The 27715-nt window shown below is 39.7% G+C and overlaps 1 protein-coding gene across 2 annotated transcripts in view; it reads right to left on the minus strand.

Moving 5' to 3' along the window:
* Positions 1-27715, minus strand: part of CRACD (capping protein inhibiting regulator of actin dynamics) — a 114755-nt gene that overhangs the window by 55681 nt on the left and 31359 nt on the right. For both annotated transcript variants that reach the window (XM_019469377.2, XM_053901550.1), the window contains exon 2: positions 5640-5811. The gene's annotated coding sequence lies outside the window, so the exon portion shown is untranslated. The remainder of the gene's footprint in view (positions 1-5639; positions 5812-27715) is intronic.

Raw genomic sequence — 27715 nt, forward strand, 5'->3', positions numbered from 1 at the left:
CTATAAGGAGCTGTAGCTGAGATAATATAGTAAATGCTGGGTGTGAGGTAGAAACTGGAAGCAGGACAAGTGGGGAGGAATCCTAGGAGCAGCAGAGTCTCAGTAAGGCAGCAAAGGCAGGAAGACACCTGAGCCTGGTGACCCAGGACTAGTAGAATTCAGGGCCATGTGACTCGCTCCCTGGTAAGGCTACAGCTTCTTCAGAGTTAGAATGGGTGGTTAAGAATGCCCTCTTTCCTGCTTAATTACTGGCTCAGCAACTTACCAGCAAGTCACTCTCCAGCCTTAGTTTTCTTCCCTTTGAAGTGGGGATAGTGTGAGGAACAAGACAAGAATGTCCATGCTCACCACTTTTATTCCACATAGTACTGAAAGTCCCAGCCAGAGCAATTAGGCAAGAAAAAGAAAGAAAAGGCATTCAAATTGGAAAAGAAGAAGTAAAACTGTCACTATTTGTGGACAGGACTTTATATATGGAAAACCCTAAAGATTTCACCAAAAAACTGTTAGAACAAATAAATGAATTCAGTAAAGTTGCAGGATACAAAATCAATACACCAAAATCTGTTGCATTTTTATACACTAACAATGAACTATCAAAAAGGGAATTAAGAAAACAATCCCATTTACAATTGCATTAAAAACATAGCCAGGAATAAGTTTAACCAAGGGGGTGAAAGACCTGTACACTGAAAATTGTAAGATATTGATAAAAGAAACTGAAGAAGACACAAATGGAAAGATATTCTGTGCTCACTAATTGAAAGGACTGTTAAAATGTTGTTGTTAAAATGTCTATACTACCCAAACCTACAGATTCAATGCAATGCTTATCAAAATTCCAATGGCATTTTTCACAGAAATAGAACAAACATTCCTAAAAGTTGTATGGAGCCACAAAAGAGACTGAAGAGCCAAAGCAATCCTGAGAAACAAGAACAAAATTGGAGGTAACACAAACCCTGATTTCAAACTACACTATAAAGCTACAGTAATCAAAACATGGAATGTTTTGGAATATATGGAACGAGCATAAAAAAGAGACATAGTGACCAATAGTACAGAATATAAAGCCCAGAAATAAACACCTACATAAATGGTCACTTAATTTATAACAAATGAGGCAAGAATATACAGTAGGGGAAGGGCAGTTTCTTCAATAAATGGTGCAGGGAAAACTGGACAGCCATGTGCAATGGCTGAAATAAGACCACTATCTTACACCATGTACAAAAATAATTTAAAATGGATTCAACACTTGAGTGGAAGACCTGAAACCATAAAACTAGAAGAAAACATTGGCAATAAGCTCGCTGACATCAGTCTTGGTGATTATTTTTTAGATCTGACTCCAAAGGCAAGGGCAACAAAAGCAAAAATAAACAAGCAGGACTATATCAAACTAAAAAGCTTCTGCACAGCAAAGGAAACCATCAAAAATACGAAAAGCCATCCTCCTAATTGGGAGAAGATATTTGCAAATCATATATCTGAAAAAGGGTTAATATCCAAAATATATAAAGAATTCATACAACCCAATAACAAAAAACACTCTGATGAAAAAATGGGAAGAGGATCAGAACATTTTTCCAAAAAAGACATAAAGATGGCCATGAGGCACATTAAAAAATGCTCACCAACACTAATCAGGGAAATGCAAATGAAAACCACAATGAGGTATCACCTCACACATGTTACAATGGCCATCACCAAAAAGACAAGAAAAAACAAGTGTTGGCAGGGATTTAGAGGCAAGGGACCCTTGTGCACTGTTGGCCAAAATATAAATTGGTGTAGCCACTATGGAAAACAGTATGGAGGTTCCTGAAAAATTTAAAAATAGAACTACCATGTAATCTAGCAATTCCACTACTGGCATTTATCTGAAGAAAACAAAAACACTAATTTGAAAACATATATGCACCCCTTGTTCACTGCTACATTATTTACACAAGGCAAGATATGGAAACAACCTAAGTGTCCACCAATGGATGAATAAAGAAGATGTTACACACACACACACACACACACACACACACACACACACACACGCTGGAATACCACTCAGTCATAAAAAAGAATGAAATCTTGCCATTTGTGATATATGGATAAACCTTGAGGACATTATGCTAAGTCAGACAGAGAAAGGCAAATACTGTATGATCCCACTTACAAGTGGAATCTAAAAACTAAAACAAGTGAACATGTAAAACAAAACTAATAAATACAGAAATAGACTGATGGTTGCCAGAGGGGAGGAGGTTGAACAGTTGGTGAAATGGGTGAAGGGGGTCAAGAGATACAAATTTCCAGTTATAAAATAAATCATGGCAATGTAATACACAGCATGGTGACTACAGTTAATAATACTATCATTTTTACTGTATATATTGTTCTATATATTGTATCGTATATATTATTTATATCATATATTTGATCTTAAAATCTTAAAAGTCTTTAAAGTTCTCATCACAAGAAAAAGTTTTTTTATACCTTTGTATGGTGACAGATGGTAACCAGACTTATTTTGCAGTATATATAAATACTGAATCATTATGTTGTACATCTGAAACTAATATGATATATGTCAATTATATCTCAATTTTTAAAAATAAGAAATGGGGATAATAATGTCAACCTCGGAGTGTGTGAACATTATATGAGTTCAACTATGCAAAACCACATTGCATTAAGTTCAATAAGTGGTAGCTTTAATATATGCCATTGGATATTCTCTGTGAAAAAAAGGTTTGTGGTTAAAGGAGTCTTGGAAATGTTCCATAATACATCCCCCTTCTCAGAAATTCCCAGGGCACATTAGCATAGTAAAAGCTCTGAAAAGTCCTATGTAAAGGATCCTATTTGTTTTGGCCCAGAATTTCCCCAACCTATTTTTTTTTCTTTTTTTGCCAAGCTGACCCTCTCCCCCTTTTTAAATTTAACACATTTTGGGAAACACAATTTTAGTTGCATTTAATTAATAAAGGAAGTCACATTAAATTGTTAAAAACTGAACTTGTTTTACTATTTTGCTTTCCCCACAGGCATGTATAATTTAAAAGCAGTAGCCTAGGAGAAATAAAGGCTTCTAACCTAGAGAAAGAACAGTATGCGTTAAAAGCCCAAAGGAAATGAGAAATTTCAGGCAGAAGGAGCAGATCAATAATGAGCTATTTTTGGCCATGGAGACATTTCTAGAATTACAGATTCTTGGAGTTTGACAGCATGTTAAAGTTCAACTCCTTTAAATTCCCACCCAGTGCAGAATTTCCCCTTCATCAGTCCAAACTCCTTCTGGCACATACCCAGCCTCCCCAGTTTTAGGCAGCCCTAGTATTTAGGAAATTCTCCCTCACACTGGGCTGAAATCTGCCTCCTTGGAACCTCCACCCAAGACCATGCTAACAGAATTTTGAGTTTTGTGTTTTAGTGAGAGCTGGAGATAGCAAATAAAATGCACAGAAATTCTGTGAATCATTACACAATCTAAAGTAACATGATTATTGAGCAGTAAACTGAAAATAAAAAATTATAGGAAATATATTATACTTCCATTAAAAAAAAGAAGTGTTGGAAACAACATCTTTAATTTTCTCCATCTGTAAATAGGGCAAATATTCAGAAATTCAGCTATACTGTAAGCAATGAATGTAGTATTTACTTTGCGGGTGGAATTATTTTGCAACTGTCAATTTTTGAGAAGAAAAGGGGAATGTGTATTTTAAATAATTCCTGTTTTCTTGTCTTTTTAATTTAAAAAATAGTTAAAGAGACATTTTTAAAAATTCTTCATCCAAAGCTTATCTCTCCCGATTCCTTTATTATAAAAACAAGTGCTAAATAATTAAAATATAGTGTATGTCTCATAAATATAGGTTTATTAACAAAAACCAATAATAAGAACAGGTGGCATTACCTTTATTTTATAGAAGTGCAGGTGTCTGAATCAATATGAAATTCCAAGGCTTTGTATAACTTAAAATCTAAGGAAAACTCCAAGGGGTAGATGGAATAGAACTTAAATGGGGAGAGAACCACCAGGATCCAGGCTCTTCTAAGTGTCTAAAATCATTCAGTAAGAAATCAGGGACTTGGCAAAACCATAAAAAAGGACAGCCTGTGTTTTCACAGAACAGTCCTTCTAAAGGAGAACCTTCTAGACTCAACCTCATTTTGCATTAAACTACTAGTTGGTCACATTTTAGTATCTGTTACCACATTCTGATACTGTGAGGCAGAAACAGTTCACATTCCAATTTTCCACTGTAGAAACTGAAGTAAAATCAAAACATTTATACTGAACAATACTCAAGCATATCTTAGTACATAATGACATCCCAACCACTGGATGGGCTTAGTGCTACCTGTGTTCTCCTTCCAGTGAAATAATTTCCTATAGTTAAATTCGATAGTATTCTTACTAAAGATAATGGAAGACAAATAACAGGCCTGTTGAGGAAGAGAGTCAATATCAGTTAGGACCCAGTAATGCTGTCACCGAGCACTGCAAAGCTTAATGTGCCACTGCTTGCCTAAGGATTCTGCATGTAAGTTGTGCTCAACTGGAGTGTCTATTAGAATTTACTTACTGACATACATCACACAGGATGTTTTCGTTCTTGTCCTTGAATTACAGTAAAAATATCACAGATTACCTCATCTATTCCTTCCACATGTATTACGGCAAGTTGTGCCGTGCCAGGCATTCATAGGAAACAGTTTTTGAGCACCTAATACGAGGCTGAATAAAACCCGGTCCCTGACTTCATGGAACTGGCAGTCAAATGAGACAGACAAGCAAATCAATAATTTCCATAGAAAGTGACAAGTTCTTTGCTGGAGCCAGGTGCGTGATGCTAGGGGAATGCCGGCAAGGGCAAACAAATCAGATCAGGGAGTGGGAAAAGGCTTCTCAGAGGAGCTGACTTCTAAGCTGTCAGTAGCAGAGTTTAATCATCTCTGACTCTAACTTCAATTCCCAGCACTCAGGTGAGAAACTACTTCCTGACCCTGCTTTTCTGAGTTCTTGACACAGTCATGGCCAGATTTAGTACCTGTGCTCTAAGAAGCAAAGGGGGGTGAGGGCGAGGAAGAAGAAGAAGGAGGGAGAGAAAGAGAAAGGGGAGGGGCAAGGAGAGGTGGGGGAAAGATGTAGAGAGAAACATAGAAAACAAAGAGCAGAAGCCAAAGCTCTATGACTTACAGACTCCAGAAGTCACTAGAGATTGCCAGAGGTAGAAAGGGTGACCACTTTGTGCCTGAGCAGTCTATGTTCTCAACATGGATGTACAATCTAATCTGTAACCACCCTGTCTCTTCGTCTAGCAACAGGGCATGGGAATGCAGTCTCCTTCTATCCAGATTAACTTACTGAGCCAAACCAGCGGGGTGCTGCCTCTATCACCAGTGAAGGCAGCAAAATGAAGGCACAGATCCCTGTGCTTTCCCAGAAAATGAGGCCAGACTCATTGCCAATTCCCCATGGTGACATCTCCACACAGAATGCACAAAGTACCCCAAGCCTTCCATCTTCCCAGAGATGCAACACATCTGTGACTCCACCCTTGCCTCCTTTGGGATCCCATTCCCCACCCTGGAACTCTGCTAAAATCTGGGGGAGAAAAAGTATGAATTATTACCTTAGATTGTCTTCCAGGGTCTCCTCATCTGAAGAGAAGGTCCCATTGCTGACACTCTGGGGAGAGTGACTCTTACTCCCTGCTGACGCCTCCTGGGACAACAAAGTGTCTTTCTTTTTCCTTTTACCAAACAACTTCTTAAAAGGCTGGAATTTACCTCCTTTCTTCTTGTCTGTGGATTACAAGATGAACACACACTGCAGTTTGACAGGGCTGCACTTCTGAGCCTGAGAGCAAATTACAACTGAGCTGCCTCTGGCCAAGGGAGAAGGGGCAAAGGGCAGCCATCAGAGTGAATGAGCGACCAAGCCCTGTGCCAGGAATGACACGGCCAGCCCCAGTCCGGGCACAGTCAGGCAGAGGCAAGCCAAGGGCACAGTAAGTCTCCTGTCACCGGGCTCCCAAGAAGCACCTGGGATGACACAGAGGGGTTCCGAGGCTCACAGTGGCCTCAGAGCACCCCTTTGCACATGCCACACAACAGTGGTGCCTGCTCTCTTTAATAGGCAGATGGCCAGGGGCTCCTGGGAGGCTCAGTGGGTTAAGCATCTAACTCTTGATCAGGTGGTGATCTCATGGCCATGAGATCAAGCTCCAAGTCAGGCTCCACACTGAGCAAGGAGCCTGCTTGGGATTCTCTCTCTCTCTCTCTCTCTCTCTCTCTCTCTCTCTCTCTCTCTCACTCTCTCTCTCTCTCTCTCTCTCTCTCCCTCTCTCTGCCCCTCCCCACTCGTTCTAAAAATTAAAAAATAAAAAATAAAAAATAATTAAAAACAAAAAACAAGCAGGTGGCCAGTGCCCTTCTCCACAGAAGCAGCTGAGAACACATGTTAAGTCAGACGGATGCTCAAAAAATTTCATACACCTTTATATATATAACTTTCTATTTATGTGTGTGTATCTACACACACACACACACACACACACACACACACACACACACACACACACATTCTCCACTGAGAATCACCCTGTTTTAGCCTTTGTTAGAGACAGAAAATAACTGCTAACTCTTGGCATCAGCTTTGCCCCAATTCCCTCCATCCCTATATATTTCCAATTTATTTCTCCCGTCTCCTCTCAGAATCTACTATGAAGAGCCCCAAAGGAGTTGCTATGAACATCTTTCCATATATTACTTCATTCAGTCAGGACCCAGGCTCAGTGCCAGCATTACTGACAGATATTTTAGGTAATACCTTTCAAGTTCTGCTCCTTCAATTACAAATTCATCCATTATCACTCCACTCCCACCTCAGGAAAAAAAAGTGTGTATCACCCATACCAGAAGAAGCATCTTCTCAGATCCTTCCTTTTCTTTAAGAAGCTTAAAGAGCCACTTACTCAGGGTCAGACAATCTGTTTTTAAGTTACTTAACCCTTTTTATGCATCACTGCTTTAAGAACTTTCTAAATATTAATTCAGCTAATCCTCACAATGACACTATGAGGTAGATATTATTAATATCCCCATTTTACAGGTGAGGAGTCTGAGGCACAGAGAGATGAAATAACTTGTCAACATCATGGGAAATATATCTTAAGTTGGAGTCAGGAGCTCTGAGGGAAAAGAAAATACAAAAGCTCACAATGTGTATTAAGAAATACCTGCACAAAACACACAGGTATGAGTCCCCATCTGAATATTAGAGCCCCCAGACCTCTTCGGGCCATAGTCTACAGAGAAATCTGGGCAAAAAACGAGGTTAAAGATGTGCAAGGTAAGGTAACCATCTCATTTCCTCTGGTGATCTTCAGTTCTGATCTTTCTGAAAGAAAGTCTGAAGTGAGGAAAAAGTGGCTTAAACCACTTTGCCTTAAGCTGTAAGACACTGAGATAGAATAGTTACCAATCACAAAAGGACAACAGTCTGGGATCCTTAATATAGGTGCAAATGCCTTCAAACTTCAGTGGTCCCTGAAATAACAATATCAAGTTTAAAAGGAAAGGAGACTTGTTATATCAGATGACTCCCTACATAAGGCTTTGCGGTAAGCTTATAGTCCTCAAAAAGGAATTTAGTTTTTTTCACTGTGTATTATTTAAAAGACAAGAAAGTGTGTATAATATAATTGAGATCATAACGCTTAAAAATGGTAAAAACAAACAGAACAAACTGGAGGGTTTGATTTCAGAATGTTTGTATGTTTTCAGTGGTTATCAATTCAGGAGTATGAGCCAGAGATTTTCATGGCACCTGCTTCTGGCTCCCATCAATGGATAATTTTAAAACATTACAGGGGTGCCTGGGTGGCTCAGTCAGTTGAGCGTTCGACTTCGGCTCAGGTCATGATCTCGTGGTTTGTGGGTTTGAGTCCCGTGTCCAGCTCAGTGCTGACAGCTCAGAGCCTGAAGCCTGCTTCAGATTCTGTCTCCCTCTCTTTCTCCCCCTCCCCTGCTTGAACTCTGTCTCTATCTCTCAAAAATGAATAAACGTTAAAAAAAAATTTTAAACATTATAATCAGTAGCAATTTTTGAAGACCACCAAAGAACATCAAGCAAATGTTAAAAGAGATGACCTTATATGAGTCAATTAAGAAATGTAAATTTAAAAAATTCTGAAAGATGCTACAGGTATCATTATATAACTGGACTGATAAAATAAATGAATGTTTTCTCTACGACTGTCCAAAGCTCAAAATATGTAAATGACACCTAATTTCTAGATTTGGCAGCATTATTATAAATGGTCAAGTAGTAATTTGTGCTACATTCCACTTATTTCTGAGATGAAACTCTTCCTTTTTCCTTGTATACTGACTGCCTTTTTCCCACTACAGAAATATCTAACCCCTAGTTCTCTAATCAGAAATATGCTAGGGGTGCCTGGCTAGCACCCCCAGGGGTGGCTTAGTCAGTTAAGCTTCCAACTCTTGATTTCAGCTTAGGTCATGATCTCTCCCAGCACTGGGCTCTGCACTGGGTGTGTAGCCTGCTTAAGATTCTCTCTCTCCCTTTCCCTCTGCTCCTCCCCTGCTCACGTTCTCTCTCTCTCTCTCAAAAAAGAAAGAAAGAAAGAAAGAAAGAAAGAAAGAAAGAAAGAAAGAAAGAAAGAAAGAAAGAAAAAATATTCTAAAACACCATAGCAAATTCTAAAAGTATCAGTTATTACACCATTACCCCCAGTCTGGACCCACAAATCTAGCTTTTAAACTAAATAGAGAACATCAGGTTATGTCAGAATTTATGGACAGGGGAAAAAAATCATCACTTGCTCTAAAGTCAAGGTAGGTTTGGTGGTGTTTAGCTGAGCTGGAACCAAATTAACCACAATGGAAGACAAATTAAATTACAGTTTCTTAGAATAACAACAGGTTAGTTGTGTATTTAACTAATGGGTGTATTTAACTAACTAGTTGTGTATTTAATTAATTGCTCTATACCAGCCAAAAAGGATTATATGGTCCTTTGTATTGCTTCATGCCCGAATGGTGGCAGCCACCATATAAAATTGGTCTGCACTGGTCATATTGTTGGGGAAGATAGGAAGTGAAATGAATCTGGAAGGAGCTGAATACAAAGTCAAGGACAGGACAAAGAAAGCCTTGGGGAGGACACCAGGATACGGAAACCTTAGCTGGGAGAACCTGGTGGACTTCTTGCAAGCACAGAATGGCCTCCTTTAGGCGATCTGTCTGTAGAGCTGGCCCCATTTGAGGACTGCTTGTGAACCAGGCACTCTGGCACTCTGTACTGCACATTATATGGGCATTCACTTGGCATGAGTACACACATATTATCCTGAAAGATGTGTCAAAGTCCAAATGTCAATGCACTTCTCAAGAGTTACTCAGGAAAAGCTGTTTTGGCAATGCCTTAGTTATTATCACGAAGGTAAGAGAACAGTAAAACCTACTTGAACTATCCATCCAACAACCAGTCCTTCTTACAACAGGAAAAAGAGACCGTAAGTCCTAAGAACACCAATCTCTTTTTGGAAGAGGAATCAGAACACAGAAGCTCACAAGTATGCTCCAAAGTCTTAGTGTTTGGTCACATCTCAGTTATAAAAAATAAATTGCCTCCTCATTTCCAAACTACATCTCCTGTCATAAATATCTTTACATCTGAAATAAAATTTAAATATTTGTTTTTATGGTTATTTTACTATTGATTGGGGCAATTAATTAATTTTCCAGAATTAATTTTATGAAAAGATTCAGGAATGACATTTAGATCCACCCTCTATTCAGATAGCAAACCATAACTAAGCAACATTAATAGGAAATGAAGTTTTATAAATCAGAGAGGCAGTTAGACTTACTTGGTTCCCCACCTGACTCTCAAAGTCTGGTATAAGATCTCTCACATGAATAAAGCAAGTAGCTAAATTTTATGAAACATTTGCAATTCTATTGCACAACAACCATTATGAAAACCTGAGCATATGTCTATAAATACCCACTAAATAAACTATTTTATGATCAGTTTATGATTTGGGGGTTGCACTGTCTCCACAGACTCAACTGGATTAAGTGTGTGGTCATTACCAGCAGCTAATTTCTTCACAGATAACACCAACTCTTCCTGTGATTATTTTTGTACCGATGGGGGTCTAAAAGATCAAAGCAATTTTAACGATGTAGCAAAACAGAACACTTCTGCAATGCTAATGTGAAGTATTCCAAAATACAACTGCCATACTTTAGAAGTATATATAGTTCAGCAAAGTATTCTCCAACATTAGCATATTTAAGACAGCATTTTAGAATTTTATAACATAAATTTACTTTTGTTGGGGGGTTAGGACAGTGGGAGAAGAAGGGAAAGAGAAGGAAGAAATGTTCTTCCCACTAAACTTGTTTTATTACTGGTTACAGCTCTAGTTAGGGGTTAAATGTGTGGGCCCCAGAGACAAGAGTATTTGGCTCGAATCCTGACCCCATTTCTTACTAGCTATGAAACATCTGCTTACCAGCCTCTCTGGAAATTTACCATTTTAAGTTCTAAGACTGAATTTATAGTAGAAAAGGCAGTGGGTGCCATATTTTCTTAATATTTCTGCAATTTTCTGTTGCAATTTTTCACATGAAAGAACCTATATATGCATATAGACTGCTTCAGGAATGACAGTAATTTTTCATTCTTTAAGTACTGAACTGAATTAATTTATTTTCATCATCTAATAATTACTTTAGGGATTTTTTTCATTTAAAAGAGTGCACATTATCCATTATTTCATAGATATAATTACATGCCATTTGATGGCTGCAGCATCATAATTGCTAGTTTATATAGAAGCTTCTAAAAATTAAAAATCCCTGGGCAAGTCAAGCAAATCTGATTCATTTTCCATTTGTCATAAGGATGCAAATCTTATATTTTCATTTCTAAACCTAAAATAATGAAAGCATACAATTTATCTGCATTGGATTTATATGATACACTTCCCGAGGAGAAAAAGAATTAAAAAAAATTTTTTTAGAGGGAGAGAGTGCACAAACAGGGGAGAGGGGCACAGGGAGAGAGAGACAGAATCTCAAGTAGGCACCACGCTGAGCATGGGGGCTCAATTCTACAACCCTGGAATCATGACCTGAGCCGAAATCAAGAGTTGGACACTCAACAGACTGAGCCACTCAGGCACCCCCAGAATTTTTTTTTATCATACTCCATTTTAAGCATCATAAATGTCTTGGTCTGGGGTTTCTCAGAATGTGCTCTATGGTTGGTGCCAGCTTCTTGTTCAAAGACCACTACATTTGAGAATGCAGGTAAAATAAAGTTAAATATGTTTCTTTACTGTGAAGCTTTTCAGAGTCTTTAATATGCTGATATCATTATTGCTTTCCAAAAGAGCAGAGAATGTGCAGTGCTTCCCAAAGCTGACTTTCTGGTCTCTGTCATGACAAGTGCTCCTCTGAACATACCCTGGGAATCACCTGTCTTCATTATTTCTTTCAAAAATATTTTAATTTACTTTTACGTAATCTCTACATGTGGGACCTTGAACTTACAACCGGAGATCAAGAGTCACATGCTCTACTGACTGAGCCAGCCAGGTGCCCCTCTTTCAAAAATCTTTTATTTTCTTTAGGTACCATATATTTGATACACAAACCTCCCCTACACTCCAGAGTACACTGCTCAGTAAACTCAAGTGAGTTGACTGAAACATTCTGGTTAAATAAACCTAATGTTTTAGGTAAAGTTCTGATTTCAAGCATGTAGGCAAATAGTGTACATTAGGACACAGTACGCAGCAACTGTCTGAATCCTATAATTTTACTAATTTAAGGGGAATTTCACAAAATTTTTCTTAGCTCTGGAACATGAGGATGCTTTTGAGAAGAAACTATTCTGTTAAAAAAGATGACCAGAAGTACAGTGATACACAAGCACTTGGTGGCTATCACATTTTTACCAGATCCAGTAATCCCAACACATTTCAACTAAGACTAAGGAGTCGGTGGCATGTCAGGCAGGAGTGCTCTCCAGTGCCACATCATGAGAAGACTGAGGACTGAGATTCTACTTCCAGAGAGGAGGGAAGGTTATCATGCTGGCTGTCAAGTCAGGAGGGAAGAAGGAAGAGTTGTCTCCTTTTCTGGGGAAACACAGAGAGAGGCAGACATTTGCTGTTATGCCGATTCAGAATATGAAGAGACAGGATCAATAATACTTTTAGAAGAGGGCAGGGGTGCCTGGAACAAAGGTGAGAGGCCCAGGGATGGTAGTGACTGTGGCTTTTTCAAGTCAGGGGTCACAGGCAGAGAAGGCAGTGACCAGCCTGTATCAGGAAGTATCAGGTCCTGGACACTTAGGTGGATGGGCTATGGCATATGTTGTGGAACTCTGAGCCAGGACTAAAGTTTGGAATTTTTGTTTCCTCAGCAAGAAATGTCATCTTCTTCCTTCTCAACATGATGAAATTCTATTCATTCTTCAAGACCTACATCCTTGAAGCTTTTCCCAAGTCACCAAGCCCAGTGATAATTGACCACAGCTTCCTCTGGCTTCTGTGTGCTTTCCTCATACATCTTTTGAGCCACACCATATATTACAAGTTGAACTGTGTCCCCTCAAAATTCATATGTTAAAGTCCTAAACCCCAAGTGCCTCAGAATATGTATTTGGAGACAGAGTCTTTTTTTAAAATGTTTATTTTTGAGAGAGAGAGAGAGAGAGAGAGAGAGAGAGAGAGAGAGAGAGAGAGAACACAAGCAGGGGAGGAGTAGTGAAAGAAGAATACACAGAATCTAAAGCAGGCTCCAGGCTCCAACTTGTCAGCACAGAGCCTGATGCAGGGCTCGAACTCACAAACTGTGAGATCATGACCTGAGCCAAAGTCAGATACTTAACCAACTGAGCCACCCAGATGCCCCAGAGACAGAGTACCTTTAAAGAGGTAATTAAGGCAAAAAGAGGTCATTAGGTGGGCTCTAATCCAATATGACTGGGGTCCTTATAAAGAGAGATCAGGACACAGAAACATATAGAGGGAAGGCCATGTGAGGACACAAGGTGAAGACGGCCATTTACAAGCCAAGGAAAGAAGCCTAAACAAACAGCAATGACACCTTGATCTTAGACTGCTAGCCCCCAGAATCAAGAAAATAAACTGTAGTTTAAGTCACCCATTCTGTAGCACTTGGCTATGCAGCCCTAGCAAACACCACGTTGTATGATATTAAAGTAGTCACTGGGGATCTTCTGTGACTCTGCTTTCACGCCTTCACACATGGACTTCTTCTATCTGGAACACCTTTCTGCCTTTGCCTAGAGAACTCCTAACTGTTCCTTCAAACACATTCCAGGCGTTATGTTCCCCGGAAAGACGTCCTTGAACACTCCAGCCAGAAAGAAGTCCTCTGTTCTCCATTTGTGCATGTACAGACATCTACTCTAACAACACAGCATGCTTTAGCTCTTAGACTGCAAGTTCCCTGGGTATGGGGAACTACACCTTGTTTATTCTTCATCTATAGCACCCATCGTCATGCCTGACACAAAGCACTCAATAATACACTCTATACTGTTCCCTATCCCCTTAGGGGCAGATGTGTTTTAGAAATCAGAATTTTTCAGGGGCGCCTGGGTGGCTTGGTCGGTTAAGCGTCCGACTTTGGCTCAGGTCATGATCTCACGGTCCGTGAGTTCGAGCCCCACGTCGGGCTCTGTGCTGACTGCTCAGAGCCTGGAGCCTGTTTCAGATTCTGTGTCTCCCTCTCTCTCTGCCCCTCTCCTGTTCATGCTCTGTCTCTCTCTGTCTCAAAAATAAATAAAAACGTTAAAAAAAATTAAAAAAAAAAGACATCAGAATTTTTCAGATTGTATAAAGGTACATTTAGACCCCAGTGGGGTCTGTGACAGCATTTTATAACCAAATGCAGTATTTCTGGAAAACATCTATAGTCACCTTGTTTTGTTAATAAACAAATCTATGCCAAACTTCCAAAGAACTTTTGAGATTTTGAGAATACAGATAAAGGATGGTGATCTCTTTATGTAGTACAGTCAGTCCTGTAATCACACTTTTTTGGCAATGCATATGTGTTCCAATGACTGATCTATGCTATCTCCTCACCCAGAAACACTAGGTGAATAGAGAATATCGTGCCCAGTTGAAGTGAGGTGTGTAGCAAAATGCATATTCACATACACCTCAAATATCTACCAGTTACCCCAGATCGCCACCAGTGTTGGGAGATACACTCATACACATGTGGTATTTCAGCTTTCTGTCCAGTTTTGTATAACCTCCCTTCCTCTACCTCACAATAGCTCACAAGCTGCAGTCCTTCCAATGCACCAGTCCACAGGCAAACTTCAGATCTTTCCCAAGGTAAAGTGCCATATTTATTGTGGTGTTTATATATTTCATTACCATTAACACGTACAACATTTTATTATTTTTATTAGGTTCCTATTCTTTTAAAATATGTCACTGATAAATCTTTTTTGTATTGTGTTAATATCCCATTTTTCCCATTAGACTTGGTTTTGGTTTTATGATTTTGCATAGCATGTTGATTTTCTGCAATGTTTTTGGCACATTACAGCACACTGACTGTAAATACTAAAACAAAACCTACTGAACTATTTCTGTACTTAATCCAGGTCTAGGCAAGGATCTATCAGTTAAAATGACAATGACTGTGCAGGTTACTGGGACCTGCTATTTCTCAAAACTACATCATTTTTAATTTTTCTGTTTTTCCCATTGGTCTGTCTATCTCAGAACTCCCTTTTACACATCTTACAACAATTCACAAGCAAAACCAAATAATATTTAGAAATAGTAACAGAGGCAGATATGATTTCTAATGTGAAGTTTCGGTGTCTGGCCACATTTCTCCCACATGCTAGAAGATGTGTGGGTGCTGGTTCTTTTCACTGCCAAATGTTTCCACTTGAGTTTCAGAAGGTATTGTGAGTAAAAAAATCAGACTGACTTTGAGTAGAAAATATTGGCAGGGGGAGCTTCCTGCTAGATTACCCTGCATATTTAGTGCAGTAGGACAAAAGCTTTTTAGGGACATCTGAGGCTATCTTGATCAGGGTTTAAGCAGTGAAACAGAACCAGTAGGAGATAGAGGCAGAAGTACACATGCACACGCGTGCGCACGTGTGTGTGTAAGAGATACTAAAGGATTAACTGCAAGGAATTGGCTTCCACCAGGTGGTGGCTGGCTAAGTCAGTCTGAAATCCACAGGGCAGGTCCTCAGGAAGGGCAGACTGGAGCTCATGAGCACAGACTGAAGCTGCTTTTCACAGATGGAATTTCTTCTCTCACGGAAACCCCAGCCCTATTTTTAAGGCCTTACAATTTATTGATTCAGGCCCACATAGATTATCTTGAATAATTTCCCTTACTTAAAGTCAATGAATTATGGACTTTCATTACATCTACAAAATACCATCAGAGCAACAGTTCAATTAAACATTATTTATGTTTGATTAAATAACTGGGGACTACAGCCTAGTCAAGCTGACACATCAAAATGATCATCAGACTCCATCCTTTGTCAACCTGGCACTCATATACATCTCCTTAAGCCATACTTAATCTCCAAATAAAGTCAATAACAAAGTCATACTTCCACTAACATGATACAAATAACCCACATACATTAGAAAACATACTGACCCATTCCCTAGAAGAGGATGCAAAGTCCTTGAGTAATATGCACACTTCTATAACTTACATACCGAAGTATAACATTATTAATATATCTTACATTATGGAGAGGAGAGGGAAGAAAACAAACATATTTGGTTAATACATATATACAACCATATTCATTAAAAAGTAAGGAAGAAATACCCATAACTATGAGTCCTTGTTTTAGCAACTGGTCATGTGGTCATAGCTTTCTTTATATGTATATTTACATGAATATGTGTACGTAGCCTTTATATGTATACGTAATCTCTGTAGCTATCTTATTCCACTAGGCATTCCACATTCCTTTCATCCTTGACAAGGACCTCAGCTGGCTGTGGTTCTTTGCCTGGTGAGGTGACATAAACCTACATACCTGAAGAACCCAAGCCATTAGCTGTCCTGAACTGGGTTGCTGTAGTTTCCTATTACTCCACGGGACCTGGGAGTACTAGGAGATGCCATTAAAGATCTCCTATATTCCACACATGCTCTTCCTTACCTCTATTGATAGTAGCAGCCCAATTTTCCCTTGGTAGTCAGGCTCAATCACTCTGGCCAGTACAGTTATCCCTTTCTCTACTTGTTTACTGACAGACATGAGGAGCTCCAAAGGCTGGGTGACAGTCTCAACTACCAGTTCAATGGAATCACTGTTGTGTCTCCTTATGGAAACATTCCTCCCACTGGAACTAAGAACTCCAGACAAGCATAATCCAACGTCAAGGGGATGGAAAGCAAAATTTTTCCTAGCAGGTTACTAGGGGTAAAAATGACCATTTCTAATTCTAGCCCTTTATTCCTGGGCCTGTGAAGCCTGGCTATGAGAGAAACAGTCCCATATATTGGATACTGACTTATACCGCATCTTAGAGGACACAGTCCCAGCCCTAGTATTACCACCTAGCTGGCACTGTAACTGAGTCTTCTAAAGGCCATCCCACCATTCTACCAAGCCAGCTGCTTCAGAATGATGGGAATGTGGTGAGACCAGTGAATTCCATGAGCATAGGCCTATCAAGGTTCTTGATCAGAAGTGATGTCTGTGTTGGGGTGTCTGGGTGGCTCAGTCAGTTAAGTGTCTGGCTCTTGATTTCAGTTCAGGTCATGATCTCATGATTTGTGAGATGGAGTCCTGTGTGGGGCTGTGCCTGGTAGCACAGAGGCTGCCTGGGATTCTCTCTCTCTCTCTCTCTCTTTCTCTCTCTCCCCCTCCCCTACTCATACTCTCTCTCTAAAAATAAATAAATAAATATTAAAAAGGAAAAAAAAAGAAATGATGTCTGTGTCAAATACCATTACAGCAGATAAGGTATTCCATAAGTCCACAGATGACAGTTTTGGCAGAAGCACTGCATGCAAAAAAGGCAAATCTGTATCCAGAGTGTCTGTTCTAGTGAGAACAAAGTGCTGCTCCTTCCATGATGAAAGTGGTCCAGTATAATTAATGTGTACCAGGTAGTAGCTGTTTACCCCAGGGCATGGTGTCATATTGGGAACTCAGTGTTGGTCTCTGTTGGCCTTGGCTGGTGGAGTCAGTGTTGCTGAGCTCATGTATAACTTGCATCCCTGCCACTATTGTATTCACAGTCCAGTTGACAAGTAGATGGGGAAAGAGGCTGATAGGTATCCACAGAATGTGTTATTCTATGCACTTGATTATGAAAATCCTTCTGAGGCCATCCTTTAGTTAACACTCACATGGACACAAATATCCTGAAATCCTGTGCCCGTTCAGAGAGCTCTATCCACATAGCTCTTTACAGACCTCTTTGTCACCAATTTTCCAATCATATTCTTTCCAAGTCCCCAACCATCTAACCCATTAGTTACTACCTACGAACTGTTACAGACTTATACTTCTGGTCATTCTTCCTTAAAAGCAAAAAGAACAATCAGAAGCACTGATGGAAGTTCTGTCCACTTAGAGGATTTCCCTTCACTGCTGTCCTTTGGGGCTGTCCCAGAAAGGGGCTATAGCATTACAGCTTTTGAGTGGTACTTCAATATCATGCAAAACCACCCATAAACCAGGCCTAAATTTTCTCTTCCTCAGCTAACTGGTCATAAGGATCTCCCCATGAGGCCACAGGCACAGAATGGGAGAGAGAGATATTGTAGCAGGAATGGGGACCATGAGTAATTAGGCCACTTTTTCATGTAATTTACTTGTGCCTTCTGGGTCTGTTCGAACCTGATCTGCATATACTAAACTTCCTTTTGATAACGGAATACTGTGCACACCCAGCTTTATGGCTTGGTGGTTAGACAACACCCAGTTCATGATGGGCAGCTCAGGTCACATGGTAACTTGGTGGTGCACGGTGGGTGAAGTGTTCAGTGTCTACTAAGCCAAAAGCTGCCTAACATTAGCAAGCCAAAAGCTGTTTCTCAAAGATACATAGTTATCTGCAGAAGATAGCAGGGTTTTGCTCCAAAATCCTGAGTATTTGCTATGATTTACCCACAGGGCCTGACAACGGCTCCAAACAGTATCCCTCTCTGTCAGTGACACTCAAACACCACTGGATCTGCTGTATCAAATGGCCCAAATGGCAGAGCAGTTTGCAGGGCAGCTTGTACCTGTTACAGAACCTTCTCGTGTTCTGGGCATTACTCAAAATTAGCAGATTTCCAGTCATTCGGTAAATGGGCCAGAGTAGCACACACAAAAGAGGAATATGCTGCCTCCAAAATCCACAGAGGCCTCCCACGTGTTGGCTTCTTTCTGGTGGTAGGATGGGCCAGATGCAACAACTTCTCCTTCTTCACCTTAGAAGAAATATCACAACATGCTCCAGGCCACTAGACCCCTAGACATTTTACTAATGTAAAAGTCCTGGAATTTCAATGGGATTTATTTCCCATTCTCTGGCATGAAAATGTCTTACCACTATGTCTAGTGTAACTTATACCTCCTGCTCACCAGGTCCCATCACTATGTTTGCAAACTTTTAGTCTTTGTGATATTACATGTCAGTTATTTCTTTGAAAAACAAGCTGATTTTTAAAAGATTTAGTACCTCAGTTTGGTACTCTTGAACTAATAACAATTTTAAAGTCTGGGTGTCTTTACATCAATACCTTCATTAAACTGAGAGCTGGGTGGCACTGATGAACCAGAAATAAGTCCTGAAGAATGGCATATTTGTTGAGTAGAGGACATTTAGTAACTTGGGTGGCTCTGACTGGTTTAACTAGAAATAGGCTAAGTGGTTAGATAGCTAGAAATCATGACAAAAATTGTCATAATTATTGATAATACAGAGACTCAATAAAGGTTAGTGAAATAATTATGTAGTTACAGATTTCAGTATGATTTGATTCACTAATAATTTTTTTAGACCTAGGAGCGGTACAATCTTAGTTCCTGTTGGATAGAACTAAATTTGGGGTCAAATTCTCAAACTATGCCTAAACACATAAAAGTTCTTAGAGATAAAGAAGTCACTAGTTCTATTATGTGAACATCAGTTCTTAATATATTTAGCTGAAATTCTTGACGGCACCAGTGGCAAGCGGATGAAGGTTGACACTAACGTGTCTTAGATCCATCAGGCAAAGTGCTTATTGCTTGTGTAGATGACCTATGGAAAACAGACCCTAGTGGGAGCAGGAATGAAACCGTGAGTGTTCAGATGGAACAGAAATAAGAACTCCGTAGTCTTCTGTGCCTATCTATGGGTAGAGCTACCCTGATACCATTTCTGAGAACAGGGAAAAACAACAACAACAACAACAACAACAACAACAACAACAACAACAACAACAACACTGTTTGCAAAGATTAAAAAAAAAAATTCTAGCCTATCTCAGGATTCCAAATTATGTCAGACAGTCCTGTCAGGCTATTCTTTCTTGGTCTGAACACCATTCTCTTGTGCCTGATACTAAGCTTGTTTCTTTTGCACCTTATTCTGTTCTCACTGGCGAGCACTAGACAGGGTTGACACAGTTCCTTCAGGATCACTGTCCTCCCCCCGGTTTCTCATTCCCAGAATAAATCTTGGACAACAACTCAGACAGGTAACAGATTTACTCTGGAACTGTACTATTCTAGGTAGAAATACAGTAACAACAAAAATACAACCACTATATCAGTTTTGTAGAACCTTTCCATTAACTCGTGCACTAGACACTGGTGGAGTAAATGGCAATCCAATTCTGAGATTCTAAGGGTCAGTGATTTAAATTTCCACCTGTATTTTGGATGTGATACCTCTCTGACTAATAACCACTGGGTCTGTGTGATACGGGAGTAGCTGTCCTTTGTCCTTTCATGGTTGGGAATCACTTTTCCAAGGGTAATCTAAGTTCTGTAGTGACAGGTGTCTTAGAAATGCAGATATCTACCACACAACTCACTCTCCAAAGTCACTTCAAGGAGTCACAGGAGCTCCGTAACTAACATCAGGAAATCTTGCAAAAGTTGCTATTAAACCACAAATATTGTGGCTAAATGTGGCCTTCTGGGCAAATATTGCTACTTCTTGTTTGTTTGTCTGTTCCGGTATCACCAAGTCCAACAGTAGCTACAACTATCACATTTTTGTTTACTGCTTCTTAGCAACAAGGAGAAATGCTCTTCATTTCAAGAGGTTGTGTGAATATGGGGAAATGGGCCTTAGAGTCTTAAAGATCTGGGTTTATTTAGTCACCTTTGCCATTTGCTAGTTTCTTGGGACCTCAATTTCCACATCTATAACATGAGGTGATTAAACTATATACCATCTAAGGTTCCTAATTCTAAAATTCTATGACCTGTTTCCGTAAAAAGCAAGGCAAGTTTAGAAAATATTCTAGTTCATAAAACTTGTAACTCTTTTCATAAATTATCTATTAATTATATTCATTATGTTTTTTCTACTCCTAGTTTGTCTGCAAATGATGCTGGTTTTGTCACCACAATGTCTACTTAGCAAAATCAAGGATCTCTGGGGCTTAGGAGAGGCAATAACATAATCTGAAAGTTGGTAAGAGAATCAAATCATTCTGTCTCTTTGTGTCAGGATCCATGTCCCTATTCCTAGGAATGACAACGCTCATGGAGAAGGAACCTGGAATTTACATCCCCAATCCCTATCACCTCTTGCCATCCTCATTGTCTGACTCAGTGAAGTTTTCTAAAAAAGATAACTAATGTATGAGCCTCAAATCTGAGCAGAATGCGGTCTGAATTTCTTGGTGTCTTGTATATTCAGGAATATATGCCCCACCTGGACTCTTACTCCACCTAATAACCCTACACATTTATATCCTGTCTACAAAACTCAGCCCATCTATGGAGAAGCAACACTATTCTGTTCAACACAAGTCAGTGTTATCTATGCAAGAGCTCTGTCTTCAATTGTGTTTAGTGCAGATCCAAGACGATGATTGATGAACAAATATTTACTTCAGTCCTACTGTGTACAAAGCACTGAACTAGCCCTGACATATTACAGGAATTCCTGAGTTCATGACACCTGCTAATACTCAAAATTTAGGAGGAGAGTAAGTTGCTTTTCAAATTTCATAAAGTTTTCAAGAGTCTGACCTCCTAGGAGAAAAATTTGTGGAGTCTTACTAGGAGAAAAATCCCCAATAGCAGCTAATGGGCGGGTCTCTACCTGATGATCCAAAAGGTTTAGTGGTAGTGTTGGTGGTCATGAAGGTAGTATGTGTGTATACTGGGGATGAGCGGAAGAAGATGTAAAATCTTCCATTGAGGGCATGTAAAGCCCAGGGAGGTCTGGACTAAGGGGAATCCTTAGGCCAGTGACTTTCAAGTAATGGACAATAGCCCATTTAGCGGACCCTCCAATCAACTTAGTGGGCTGTGACCAAGAATCCTCTAAAACTAAGAAGAAAAGAAGAGAATAATGTGGAATACAAAATAGAGTGAGCTCTATTTCATGAAGCTTGTTTCTAGTTTATGTATGTGTGTTTATGTCTGTACACACAACTTTATACACACATATGTTCTGATATAAAACATATTTCTTGCTCTAGATCAAGTCAAAAATATTTGAGAAATGCTAATCAAGAAAAATTGCCACATTTCCCAGTAAGTTAGATATTTAGATGTTAAGAGTCAACAACCATTTGTCAATGTAAGCCACTGCGTATGTGGCACTCACTTTGGCTAAAGGAAGATTAGAAAGCACTGCATGAAAGAACAAGCTGAAAGTTGCCAAAAGTCATTAAATAAGTTCCCTGACGTTGCCAAAGCCAGAGCTCATGTGCATACTGTTGAAATCTCCACTTTGGCTTTGATCATTTTGTTGCTCAACTACCAAAACTATCTTGGAGTTGAACAAAATCTCCCACTTCTTAATGAAAGAAGAAAGTTTGCTTTCTTAATGAAAGCAGGTTCTGTGCCTGCTGAGCTTAGTTTGGGGGCATAACTTGAAACCTGTAATTTGAGGCATAACTTTAAGAAAGTACTATGCCAGGTCACCTGGGTGGCTCGGTCAGTTAAGTGTCCGGCTCTTGGTTTCGACTCAGGTCACAATCTCACGGTTCATGAGTTTGAGGCCCACATTGAGCTCCGTACTGACAGTACAGAGCCTGCTTGGAATTCTCTCTCACTTCCTCTCTCTCTGCCCCTCCCCAGCTCATGTACGCTCTCTCACTCTCTCAAAATAAACAAACTTTTTAAAAAGTTAAAAAAAATAAAATTAGAGTCCAAAGAACCATGAGATGAGGCATTCTCCTTTTTTCTGGGAGTTGCTAGAAACCAACCTATATCCTAATAATGTCACTAGACTCCATAGGTCTGCTGCAGGCCTCCGGGGTAAAAAAAAAAAAAAAAAAAAAAAAAAAAAAAAAAAACCAACAAAAAACCAGACACATTCCAAAAGGCATCTTCCTTCCTCTAACATGATCCAGGAGGACTTTGTGGAGGTGGAGGCTTCAGCAGATCCTGAAAGACAGCTATCAAGGTGGATGCGTGGTGTTTTAGTGAGATGTAGTGCTTCTAAATAATGCATTGAGCCCTGATTACATCTCAATTTTTTTAAACCCATGCTTATGCTATCTCAGCCAGAAGACTGTAAGCTACAGGAGGACAATGTCCTCTGCTTCAGTGCATCCTTATGCGACCTACCTAATTGTGGTGGGAGCAAAGAGGCACCTAATAAATACTTCTGCCTGAGCTGTAGTTCTAGTTCACCCAAAGTGAGCACATTAATTGCCAAAAGCTTAAAACACAGAATCTTTCATGTAGGAGCAAAACTGGGTCCCTCAAATGTGCATTTTTCCTAGTAAGACGCCAGCTCTGACTCAGGACAAGTTATTTCAAGAAATATTTTCCAATAACTTGAATGAAGGAAGTTCTCTGAAAACTAATTGCAACATGCCATCCTCAATGATGCTCCCAACTTTTCAGTGGGAAACAAATCATGCTCCTGGTCTGTCTGCAACAGAGCCTGTACGAGGACGATAAGCTGAGTATTCTCTAATGGGACCCCAACAGCCCTGCCACTTGAAAGATTAATTCTACATTCTGGTGCTGCTGTGATGTTTTACTGATTTACTTATTTACTGTGGGGGTACCATTTAGCATTATCCTCAGCCTTGCATAATTTACTCTTTCCTATTTTTTATCTAGATAAAACACTGTCAAATCCTGGAAGTATGAACCATCCCATGCAAAACCTCTCCCAAGCACCACAATACAACTCTCCAGTGAGGGTTCCTCTCCCAGTTATTAACCAGAAGATTTCAGCCATGGGGAGAAAGGAAAGGAGATGAGATCCCTCACACAACTCTGAAAATGGGCTTTTCTTCAGATTCTTGAGTTACTATCAGTGGCCACTCAATAGCGGTCAGATCACACAGCTGGAAAAGTGGCTGCTATATTATCAATCACTCGCAACACAGAAATAAGCCAGGTAAGAAAAGGCTATCAGGGGAATAGAGCTTCATCAAATAAGATGGATGTAGCAAGAGAATTAAGAGCTTCAAAAGATACTGACTACATCTGGGCCCCAACTCTTACAAGGAAGAAAGAGAAGACATAGTTCCCAAAGGGGCTCATGTCAGTGATTTTTAGCCTCACTTTTCCTACAACTACCATGACAAATGATGGCTGCAGAGCACAAACTCCTCTGTATAACTCATTTGCCCTAGGAATAATGCATCTCTTCCTCTCACATTCAACAAAGCTTATTAAAATGTAGGTAAGTGTGGGGCACCTGGGTGGCTCAGCTGGTTAAGCGGCTGACTCTTGATTTTGGCTCAGGTCATGATCTCGTGGTGGTGGAACTGAGCCTCGTGTGGGGCTCTGCACTGACAAACACAGAGCCTGCTTGGGATTCCCTCTCTCTGCCCCTCCTCTGCTGTGCTCTCTCTCAAAACAAACAAACAAACAAACAAACTAACAAACATTAAGGGGTGCCTGGGTAGCTCAGTCATTGAACATCCAGCTTTGGCTCAGGTTATGATCTCGTGGTTAATGAGTTCAAGCCCCGCGTTGGTCTCTGTGCTGACAGCTCAGAGCCTGGAGGCTGTTTCGGATTCTGTGTCTCCCTCTCTCTCTCTGCCCCTCCTCCACTCGCAGTCTCTCTCTCTCTCTCTCTCTCAAGAATAAACATTAAAAAATGTAGGTAAGTGGGAATCATCTACACAGTGCTAATTCTGAGTACACTCTAATGTTTTTGAGAACTTAGATACCTCACTAATAATAAGAGTGCTTGGGAAATACACCATTGTATAAAGTTGCTGCCACAGAGGTAAAAAGCTGGAGGTTATATTCTGAGAATTTCCCAATTTCAGAACCAGTCCAAGGCCTTTTCTTCATATTCCATACACTTACCTTCTGGGCTGACTAAGCCTAAAGTTTCCCGATCAAACATATGAGATTCTTCTATCTAGTTAAAATTATCCCAGTCAGAGACACTCCAATATGGGGGAACGCATGACCCAGTAGGGCATTTTTTATGTTATGATAAAAACTTAAACAGTATGACTCAGGTTAGGTACAGGTACTGTTGAGTTGCTTTTGGTATCATTCTAATTCCAGTAAGGAGAAAATGGCCAATGGAGTATTCAGCTCAGGATTCTGCCCCTGACAGTTGCTCTGAGAAACATGTGTGAAACAGCAGACTGCCCTCCATGCTACTGTGCATGTTTTCCTTCTTGACCCTGATGTTATCTGTATGTCAGCTAATTTCATTTATATTCACTTCTCACATATGGCCCCAGGTGAAGATATATAATCTTCTCATTAAAAGATATCAATGAAAAAGTAAGGGAGATGAGAAAGATTAGCTGCTGTAGTTCCATCCAGGATTTTCCAGTTTCAAAGGATAGGAAAATGGCATCTCAAAGAATTTCCACTTCTCCTATATCTGAAAAAATAAAGATTTGCTGAGAACTGCATTGCAGATGTGAGATCTGGCTGGGTGCTTGGGCCAGCAGATTGAGACTGGCAAGCACAGCCTTATATACTCTGTAGGTCCTGGCTAATGCCCACTGCCCATCCTCCTCCCCATCAGTATCTACACGGGGCAATGCCAGACATCACTCTTGGGTAAAACAGACTGAGGCACCACATGAGGTACACTTCATCGCTTATATTTTGCTTGAATCTTATTTAAAATAGGAAAGAAAAAATGAATTAGATGTATGCCAGAAAAATTAAATTTGCCCATATACCAGTGATCTTAGGTGCAAATTATTTGCTACCTCAACCAAACACTGGAAGTTTGATTTTTACCTGACTTCTGTGAAGGGCAACAGAAGAGAGAGTGTTGGAGAGAGATTATAGGTACCATTAGGTATTCTGCTCTTGTGTCTGATTTCAGGAAACACTTCGTCCCAGCCAAAGCAATGACTCATCCTCTGCTGCCAGTGTCACAATAGGAATTTGATTTGCTGCAGCAAACAGTGCAACACTCCTTAGAAAAGCTCTGCTCTAGCATTTGTGAAAGATTAATTAAATTAAGTGCAGAAAATGGAAAATTACTTTCACCATTTTACATTAGAGAGCGATGACCAAAACACCACTTGAAGGTACTAACAACTTTACTTCAAAAAACAAGCACGTTTCTGTATTTGTTTGCTTTTGGTTGTTGCTGATTTGATTTTGGTTTTTTGGTATGTAATCAAATACTATGTTATAGGAAACAGACTCAGGGAGATTTGGGGGAGTGTGAGATTATGCTACACAGACATTCTAAAGAGATGGTGAAACCACCAGCAACTACATACCAATGATAACTGGCAGAGAGTTCTTTAATTTAAATTTACATTCTCCTTTACTCAACAGTTATTATTGCCTTTCCACGATAAAAAAGACTACAGAAAGTACTAAGATATCCCTAATGTAAGAGAGGAAGTGATATGTTCCATGGGAAAGGGATGCTTATTTTGAGGAGAGAATTATCATTTCCAAATGAGGAAGTCTTTCTGGTAGAAGGGTAAAATGGACTGGCCTTGAAGGATGAACAAAACAGCAAATGTTCAGAAATCAAAGGTTTTCTGAGTGATAAGCACAAAGAAATGAAGGTGAGAAAATGCAGCGAATCAGGGAGCAGTGAGCAGCTGAGACTGCCAGGAGTGGGGGAGACTTGAGAGCAGTGCCACCAGATGTGGGGACCAGATTGGTGGAAGGTCATGACACATATTAAACACATAGATATGTGGGAAATGTGCTCAGCCTTCATGAGCCGTGAGCAGGAGTTCAATTAAAAACTTTAACAATTAGAGCAGACAGGGCAGCTGCAGGGCTGGAACAGGGTCTTGGAGACCCACTTCTAGGCCAGGTGTTAACCCTTTAGTTACTGGACTGCAGGATAGTAACATGCAAACAGGATTGAATGGGATAGAATAGCTAGGGTATGGGGAAGGGCGGCATTTGGGGTTTTAGGAGAAGTGATGATTCACAAATGAGTACCATGTATTTCAAAATTTTAGCAACCAACACAGCTATACCAATATATACTAGTTGAATACCAGTTCTGTCTAAGGGAGTAATAATAATTTTCAAAAGGCAAAAGGCTAATAAAAGTTTTTGTTTTTCAGATCTGTAGAGTAGACCTCTACTTGGATGCCCCAAAGATACCTCAAACTCAGTAAGTCTAAAGCAAAAATCATCATATTCTTTCTTAAATGTTTAACGTCTTATGATTACTTCAGGAAATGGCACCATTAGCTATTCAGGTACTGATGTCAGAAATCTGGCGATCATTATCAGGTCTAGAACATCACTGCCAGCATATGAACCCCCATCCTAGTTTGGGGGAACCATCACTGTGTGAATTTTGATAGGAGCCAGGGTGATCTCTCCCTTTCACATTCAATGTTTTTTGCCCTCAGAACCTTCTACAGTTTCCAGAACACATCAAATTCAAGGTGGTCCTGAATCTCAGGCACATTCCCATTTTCCCAGTGAGACTACCTTCCTGTCTCCAGCCAAAGAGTCTTGTAAGACTTCCTGGTCAATTTACATGCATAATATTTTAGGGATATAGTTGAAATATAGTCAAGTGTGCTCTTAAAATATATATTAATTTAATTGTGTATGTGTTTAATTAAATATGTTAATTTGAAAACACTATTATTCAACTTGGACATTTTATAAATAATATACAAACTTTTTGATAATTTCTTTGACAGACTCATTCATTATTTCATCCTCTCAGTCCTTCAAAACGTGTTAGTAATATGTTGGACTTAATGGAATAATCTCCATTTTCCTTAGTTTTTTCTCACTATTGCCCATCTTCTTGTTTTTTTAATTTTACTTTCCAGGAAATATCTACAGTTTCATCTTCCAACACTTTTATTGAACTGTCTGCTTCTTAAATGATTAATTTCCAAGAGTTCATTCTTATTCTCTGAATGAACAGTATCCTACTCTATTTTCATGTAGGCAGTATCTTTCTCTTATGTCCCTGAGGTTTTAACTATGTTTTCTGTGAAGTTTTCTTTGGCTCCTTGCATTGCTTCTGATTCCTTTGAGTTCCCACTTCCTGTTTCTTCA

Source organism: Panthera pardus, unplaced genomic scaffold (genome assembly GCF_024362965.1).
Source record: "Panthera pardus isolate Hobbes unplaced genomic scaffold, ASM2436296v1 HiC_scaffold_13, whole genome shotgun sequence".
NCBI lineage: Eukaryota > Metazoa > Chordata > Mammalia > Carnivora > Felidae > Panthera > Panthera pardus.